The 8,614-nt window shown below is 39.5% G+C and overlaps 1 pseudogene; it reads right to left on the minus strand.

Annotated features, from left to right (window-relative positions):
• Positions 1–6,666: 6,666 nt before the first annotated feature.
• Positions 6,667–7,648, minus strand: LOC114201427 (purine nucleoside phosphorylase pseudogene; annotated as a pseudogene).
• Positions 7,649–8,614: the final 966 nt, after the last annotated feature.

The raw sequence follows: 8,614 nt of genomic DNA on the forward strand, positions 1-8,614 counted from the left end.
GATGATCCAGCTCCCTTCCAGCTCTCTGCTCTGCCACCTTAGCCTTGCAGCTGTCCTCCACAGAGAAAGACAAGTAAAAGGCAAAAGGCAAAGAGCAGCCATCCAAGTCTTGCTTTTTAACATGAAGAAATATACAACTTCATCTTCCAGTAGATTTCCATCTCATTGGTCAGAATACAAGGGTTTTCGCAGTTAAGCTTTTTCCTGCACATTTGCTCTCTGAACATAATTGGGGTCCTACTAATAAAGATAAAAGGACAAAGCAGTATCTGGCAATGACCACACCAGACTTCTCTCCTTGGACTCACAGATTATTATCTTTGATATACTTTACTATCTAGAAAAATTTGTACCAGTTACTACTCCGGGTCACAGGACGATACCATCACTGGGTACCATCAGTGACACTACACTCCCGTTGCTGGGTGCCATCACACGAGGATGGATCTATCTAGAGGCAATGTAAGCTACCAAGAAACCTGAGTTTAATATGCCCTGGATGTCTTATACCCTAGTTTATCGCTAGTACAATTAGGTCAGTAGTTGTTCTCTGCATAGCCCTGTTTTCTTCCTTGTCTGACTCTCTCCCATATCTGCATTATCATTATAAGCACACATAACAGTTCTATCTAAAATGTATCAGTAATATCAGCAAAAGTGAAATATGTTTTGTTAATCTTATTAAATGTACATCTTAGTAAATGTCTCAGTTCTTTATAGTGTTAGTTTGTTTATTCAGACACAGCTACCAGACACATATACATATATACATATATGATACATATAAATACATATATATATTATGAGATACATATATATTTGATACACATTATAGGGGCAGCTACATATTTTCCTTAATTATACACACACACACACACACACACACACACACACATATTCCCCCCCTGATGTTTTGTAGCCCTTCATCTTAACTGCATTCTGGGATCATCTGCTTACATGAGTGATTTATCTCACTCAAATGCACAGAACAATATCCCCTCCAAAGCAGTTTGAGTACCTTAGAAAAAAAGAAAATACAATTGAGAGAAATTGTGGTTCCCATGAGTCTAAGGTTTTAGAAACCTCTCTTATGTTTTCCATTTTTCTGCAAAATCTAAGGCTTAATGTGAATAATCATTGTGGTTACATTTTATCCAGAGAGATTACATATCTGTCAAGATACAAACTCCCCAAGACTACTGTAGTAGAATGAAATGCAGCAGAAAAACAATTTATTTGATAAATCAAGACTTCCCATTTTTGTCTAAACATCTATGAACATCTATGTAGAAGTGAGCTTTAAAAATTGCAGTTTTCCTAACGCATGCCTTAGATCTTTACTTTGTTAGTTTATATCTGACTTAATATAAATAATTGTTGATATTTTTATTATGCTTGAGAGATTCAAAAATATTTAACCTTATGTAACCTTACTTGATTCTAATTTTTATAAAATAGGTGGAAAATATATTATCCTCTACAGTTTATAGATAAAATTGAAAGTGTTTAAATGTCAGATGTAGAAACTGTGTTTGGTTCTTTGGTTCAGTGATTTGCCAGGCCATTGGGAAACATTTCCTTTTCCTTAATAAAAGGCAGTCTGAATTGTTTTATATATATATATGTATATATATATATATAAACACACACAGAGAGAGAGAGAGAGAAAGAATGAGCATAAGGTCCCAGGACTAGATATTTCACTGTTACAATTATTCCTGTACAGTGGATAAATCTGCCATGTTCCAGCATGAAGACAAGCACCTCTTTTTGCTAACTTGGTAGATAAATTTTGAAAGAATGAAATCCAGTAGGAGGAGGAACAAAAATTGTTTTTTTCTTCTTCATGGTTTATAACTTTGGGCATCTGATTTAAGCAGATTTTTTTTTCCAATCCTGAAATCTTAAAGATATGCGTCCATATTTTTCTGAGAATTTTCCAATTTTGTTGGAAATTATTCTTTCATTTATGTTCTTTAAATTACTTGGTTATTTATTTTTATGAATGATATAAGGTAGGGATCATTTTTCCTCCATACATATAAACAATTGTCTTGGACTGTTTATTGAAGTGTCAGTCTTCTCTTCACTAATTTGTGATGCTGCCTCTATCATATACATGTGGATCTGCCTCTGGATCAGCAAGGAGACCAATGTGGCTGGAGCAATTAACAAGGCATTGGTCCAGATGTAAAACTTTACATCAGTGCTACACTCTATGAATTTTCAGACTTTATAATAAGTCTTGATATTTGGTAAGGTACCCCAGTGTTTATAGAGGTTGGAGGTATCAGAGGAAATGAGAAGTATGTAGTTTGGTTGAATTACAGGATAAAAGAAGAATGATGATCTGGAAATGAGTTGAAGAAAATAAGCTCACCTGAAGTATTACAATAATGTACTAGTCTTTATGCTTTTGTTCTTGGCCCCTTCACGATCTGTTGTCGTCTCATCAGCCAAAGTAAAACCATGAAAATTAAGCCAGATCATATAACTCCTTTCATTACATTCTCCAATGACTTCCCAACTCATTTGAAATAAATCCAGTATCCTTAACATGACCTACACAGTCTAAATAACCTCAGGCAACACTAATTCTGACCTCATCACCTACCATTCTTCACTTTTGACAATCTGTTTCAACCATGCTGGCTTCATTTCTGTTCCTCAAACATGATAGCCATAGTTCTGTGGCCTGGCCTTTGCACATGCTCTGCATGGAAACCTTCTCTGCCAGATGGATGTTCTCATCTCTTATTTTATCCTTTTCTCTGCTAGAAAGGCACCTCACTAGAGAGTCTTCAGACTATAGAGCACTTTCCCCACCATCAGTCTTTAATCCTTTACTGTGCTTTATTTTTTTTCATGGTACTTAATACCCCTAGAAACGTTACACATTTATTTTTTTGCTGTCTGATCTTCCTCTCCCCCCAACCTTTGTTTGCCCCAATTTAGGAAGGCCTCTCTGTCTCTTTGTTCACTGCTATAGCCCAGAAAGTTAGAACAACACCTTCTTCACCGCAAGCACAACATCACTCAGCATCATTTGAATAGAGAGAGGGGGAGAAAATGCTATTTACCTTCAAAAGACAGTTCAGAACTCATGGAGGAAGTCTAGCAAAAATCATCAACTTTGGGGTCAGATAGAACAGGAATTTGAAATGAAACTCAAAAGACTTATTAAATATGTCCTGAGTTATTTTATGCCTTGATCTTATCATCTATTCTGTAAGATAATACCAACCTCATAAGACTGACTTGATAATTAAATGCCATACTTTATGTGAGGTAAGTGTTGCATGAATATTAGTTTGGCTTCCTTAATTTGCATTACTTTTTTCTTTAAGGGCCGATTTAAAATTAAAAGTAAAAGCTAGGGGCGCCTGAGTGGCACAGTCAGTTGAGTGTAGGACTCTTGGTTTCAGTTCAGGTCATGATCTCAGGGTCGTGGGATGGAGCCTTGCGTCAGGCTCCCCCCTCAGCACAGAGTCTGCTTGGGACTCTCTCTCCGTCTCTCTATGCCCCTCCCCTACAATTGCTCACTCTCTCGCTCTATAATGAATAAATAAGTCTTTAAAAAAAGGGGGGGCGGCGCCTGGTGGGTTAGTCGTTAAGCGTCTGCCTTCGGCTCAGGTCATGGTCCCAGGGTCCTGGGGTTGAGCCCCGCATCGGGCTCCCTGCTCGGCAGGGAGCCTGCTTCTCCCTCTCCCACTGCCTGCTGCTCCATCTGCCTGTGTTTTCTCTCTCTCTCTCTCTCTAATAAATAAATAAAATCTTAAAAAAAAGAGCAGATTCCCATTTAAGATTTTGCCCAACATCTCCACCCACCCCTTTTCACTGTGCTAAGTTTCTTCAACACAGTAACAGGAAGGTACTAATAAGGTATTTAGCATCTCTGCTCTAATAGCTGGAATAAACTGAACCAGACAATGGTTATTAAAACCAGTGACAAAGGTCTGGTATCACCAGTAAGTGAGAGAACAGTGACTCAGTTTTTAAAAGGACAGCACTCAAAAATGCAACTGTAAGAATTTTTGTCTCTTTAAACCCTTGTACTCTATACTATTTCCTAAAAAAAAAAAAATGAAACTTTTTTTTTGTCTAAAAACAAACCTTTTTCCATTTATAAAAGCAAACTAAGAATAATAATAAATGAGGTAACCTGTTTTTCTCAGTTGCTGGTGCAGAAAGCAGTTCTAAGATATAAAAGAACATTCAATGGAGTTTTGGGGGGTGAGGGGGTCACAGGAGAAAGTCTATATGTTCTTTCCCAAGAGACCTCATGGAAGTCAGTAAATTTGTCATAATCTGGCCTTCTTTGTAGACTTCTTAGATTTGTTCCTACTCCTAGAATAGCTCCTTCTGCTGGGAAGCTGCTCATTTTAACCAACCACTTTCATCCCCAACACTCATGTACATTATATCCTTAGATATATTGCTATATGCTGGTCTTGCTGGCCAGGAGTGATGACGATGACCATGAGGATGACGATGATAATGACGATGATGATGATGATGGTAACAATAAACAAGGAGAAAAGACATTTAGCACTTATTTTCTACCAGGCTCTCCTGAAAACACTTTGCATGTATTAATAATGTAACCTCAAAACAACAACATAATATAGGTGCTATTATTTTCATCTTCATTTTAGAGATGAGGAAACAGAGGCACCAGTAAATTAAGTAAGTTGCCCAAGGGCACACAACAGGAAGGGGTGGGGCTGGAATGCACACCGGGCAGCCTAGGACCAGTGCCTGTGCTCTCACCCACAAAGCTGCTCTGTTGCACGAGGATGGCTGTACATATTTGATGGGGTCTGATCTGATCTCTGTTAATCTTGCTGTTTCAGTGCTCAGAGGGCGATCTCATGAAGATGGTAGACAGAGGCACAACTTCTCATAGCTGCCGAATACTGACAATGTAATGTCCACATTTTCAGAGACATATAGTTGGGGCATGTGATGTATTAATGGATGTTTGTGTCAACTTCAGGTTTAAAAGACTGTTTAGAATTCTGCATGATATGGTTTGGAAGCATGAAATGTGGGGCTATTTTGGACATTTTGTTGGTTTGTGGAACAAGGCATGAGAGTGATTGAGATTAGAAAGTCTCTCTTTTTATGTATGGAGAGAGAGAGAGACAGAGACAGAGAGACAAAGTTCATACCCAGAGTAAATCTATCTGCCATCCCTGAGCTGACCTAAAAATCTGTCAACTGATCCTAGGTAAAGGTAAAATACCGTAAGAGAATTAAGGAGATTTTTTAGTGTACACCCTGAAATCACAGCATTTTTGTGTGATAGAGAGAACTTTGTTTACATGGTCCCCCAATAATAGCAATATAAAAACTTTGCACCATAGTTTTTAGTGAAGTTTCATTTTAGTATTTCTTATACTTTGTTTTTCCCTTAGGGAAGGAAAAAAAAAAAAACAGAAAGAAAATGAAGGGGCACCTTTTATTCCTATAGTATCCTAACACAATTTCCCTATTAAGTTATGTGGAATTGAAATTATATTTGCCCAAAGAAAATTGAAGAAAATGCAAAACTCATTACAAAGAATGTGAATATGAAAAACTGAAATAATGATACTAACCTGGAACTGCAGAAACCATGAACCTCATAATCATTAATTTCCTGTGTTTCAGATGGTATGTGTCATTGCCTTTCTGAGGCAGAGCCTCATGAGACACAACAATGGAGCTGACTGATTAGTCTTTCTGAATGGTTTACATGTAAACCTCTTCAGTTTATGGCTATCATTGCTCTTTATGCCCATTTTTCTCTCCCTTTTGGCTTTAGGTTTTTGTTTTTTACCCTAACATCCATTGTATCAAATATATTCTTAATTCCTGCCTGCCATATTGTTCTTTTTGTGGTTGATTTCAAGTATTTCCATCAATGAACATGTTTGTTTGTTTGTTTGTTGGAAAAGTGCCTGATCTCTGTAATTATGGGGAAGGTTAGAACATCTTCTTTATTTTTTTAAATTTTTTATTGTTATGTTAATCACCATACATTACATGATTAGTTCTTGATGTAGTAGAACATCTTCTTTAAATAAAACTATTTCAGTTACACAGTCTTTCAACTTCCTAATCTCACCCATAAATAAAAATGTATCAATGTAAAATGTAGCGCACTAGTTCACAGTGGGTTTAGGAATGTACTCACTTTCTTTATCAAATATGAACCCCCAAATTATGTATGTCTAAGTAAAACTCCTCAGATCCATCATAGTGCTGAAGTTTCCAAGTTATAATTAAAGGTTAATATAATTGTCTTTTTTTTTTTTTTTTTAGTTCATCTTTCTTTTTATTCTCAAAATAGGGTAATACAAAACTCCAAGGGGTATCGGACTGGGCTAGCCCTCGTGTGGGCTCTAGTGCTTTGGAGGAGGCAGAACCGAGTCCCCAGGAATGTGAAAGCATTATATCAAAAGGACAGCAGTAGCTACTGGGCCAAGTTCAACAGCCCAAGTCACACCCAGGCATAGGCACAGCAGGGCTTGGGTTCTAGCTCTTGGGCTGGGGGAGGAGATGATAACTGCTTTGAGATAACTGAGCAGAAGAGCCAGTGCAGAAGGGTCTGGTGGGAGAAATTGGGAAAGCTGAAGGATAGTGATATTCCTCTCTTTTCCTACTACTGAAGGGCAGAGGCACGTGACCCCAGCAAGGGGCCGAAGTATGTAGTAGCTACTTGGATCCCATTATGGAGAGGCCAGACCACTCCAGGGCTGGTTAGCTGGCTTTGGCAGGTGGTGGAATACTGGTCATAAGAATAGAGACAAACTGTTCCAATTTTTGTGCTGCTTGTCTCCCAGCCTCTAGTACTTCCTCATGATTGACCTTCTCCTCGGCTTCATAATCCAAGACGACTTTGTTAGTGATGAGGGAGAAGCCAAAGACTCGAAGTCCACAGTGCCTTGCAACTATAACTTCTGGTACCGTGCTCATGCCAACAGCATCCGCTCCCAGCTTCTGCAGCAGCCAACATTCAGCCACAGTCTCAAAAGACGGGCCTGCCAACATCACATAGGTGCCTTCCTTCAGCTCTCTCTGCTCCCCCATTGTTTCCAGGCCCTGTGAGCGTTCTGCCGCATATCCCGGTCATAGGCATCGGACATGGCAGGAAAACGAAGTCCAAACCTTTCGTCATTGGGCCCTATGAGAGGGTTCACACCACTGAAGCCAGGAAAGTTGATGTGATCACGGATCAGCATGATATCTCCGACCTCAAACTCAGGGTTGAGCCCTCCAGCTGCATTGGTGACCACTAGGGTGTCCATGCCCATAAGGAAGAAAACCCTCACTGGGAATGTCACCTTCCAGATCGGGTAGCCTTCATACATGTGGAACCTGCCCTGCATCATCACACAGGCCTTGCCATTCAGGAACCCAAACACCAGTCGACCAGCATGACCAGGCACTGTACTTCGGGGAAAGTTTGGAATCTCGCTGTAGTCAAAGCTCTGGCTGTCAGTTAATTTATCAACCAGATTTCCTAACCCAGAGCCACAGATGACTGCCACTTGAGGTCGGTGCTTGGTGTGGCACAGAAGCCATTCACTTGTGTTCTGATAATCATCATACGTAAATCGGTTTTCCATGGTGCCGCCGCCGCCGCCGCCGCCGCCGCCCTCTCGAGGAGCCCGCCCTTGGCCTCTGGGATCCGGTCCGCTGAGCCGCGCTGCGCAGAGCCGTACTCAATATAATTGTCTTTTATCAAAGCTAATTTTAGGGGCGCCTGGGTGGCTCAATTGATAAGCATCTGCCTTCGGCTCAGGTCGTCATTTCAGGGTCCTGGGATCGAGCCCCACATTGGGCTCCCTGCTCCGTGGGAAGCCTGCTTCTCCCTCTCCCACTCCCCCTGCTTGTGTTCCTGCTATCGCTGTCTCTCTCTCTCTCTGTCAAATAAATAAATAAGATCTTAAAAAAAAAGCTAATTTTAAGGGATGACTTAATATTACAAATTTTCAAATTGTTGGGGGCTTTATTTTCAAAGCCACAACTTATAGTTTCAGTTTCCATTTTTGGATACATAAATATAAAGAATTAAGACAAAAGTTGTCTCTCCTCCTAAACTTTTTGACCAAGGTATCATTTTCCCCTAAGATATAGTTGTACAATTCATTAATAGGAATATTCCAAGTCATAGAATATTGAAAAGTACTCTACATGATGTTGGATATTTCTAGGAGTATCTGTTTTCATTGTACGTCTATCTGCAATTCTTCTACTCCTAATATTATCTTTCTTATACTCTGCACACTTACAAACAATAAAAACATTTTTATTATTTCCTTCAAGAAATAAAAGCTTTTCTTGAATTTAGTAACTTTTATTATTTATTTATTTATTTATAAGATTTTATTTATTTATTTGACAGAGAGTGAGAGCATGAGAGAGAGAGCACAAGCAGGGGGAGTGGCAGGGAGAGGGAGAGGGAGAAGCAGGCTCCCCATTGAGCAAGGAGCCTGACTCAGTCCTGGGATCAAGACCTGAGCCGAAGGCAGACACTTAACTGATTGAGACAGCCAGGTGCCCCTAATTTAGTAACTTTTATTCAAAGATTTTAGAAGTCATGGAGATGGTTCAAATCATGTTGGCA

The sequence above is a fragment of the Eumetopias jubatus genome, unplaced genomic scaffold (genome assembly GCF_037043125.1).
Source record: "Eumetopias jubatus isolate StellerSeaLion01/CBP00866 unplaced genomic scaffold, mEumJub1_p1.0 scaffold_15, whole genome shotgun sequence".
Lineage (NCBI taxonomy): Eukaryota > Metazoa > Chordata > Mammalia > Carnivora > Otariidae > Eumetopias > Eumetopias jubatus.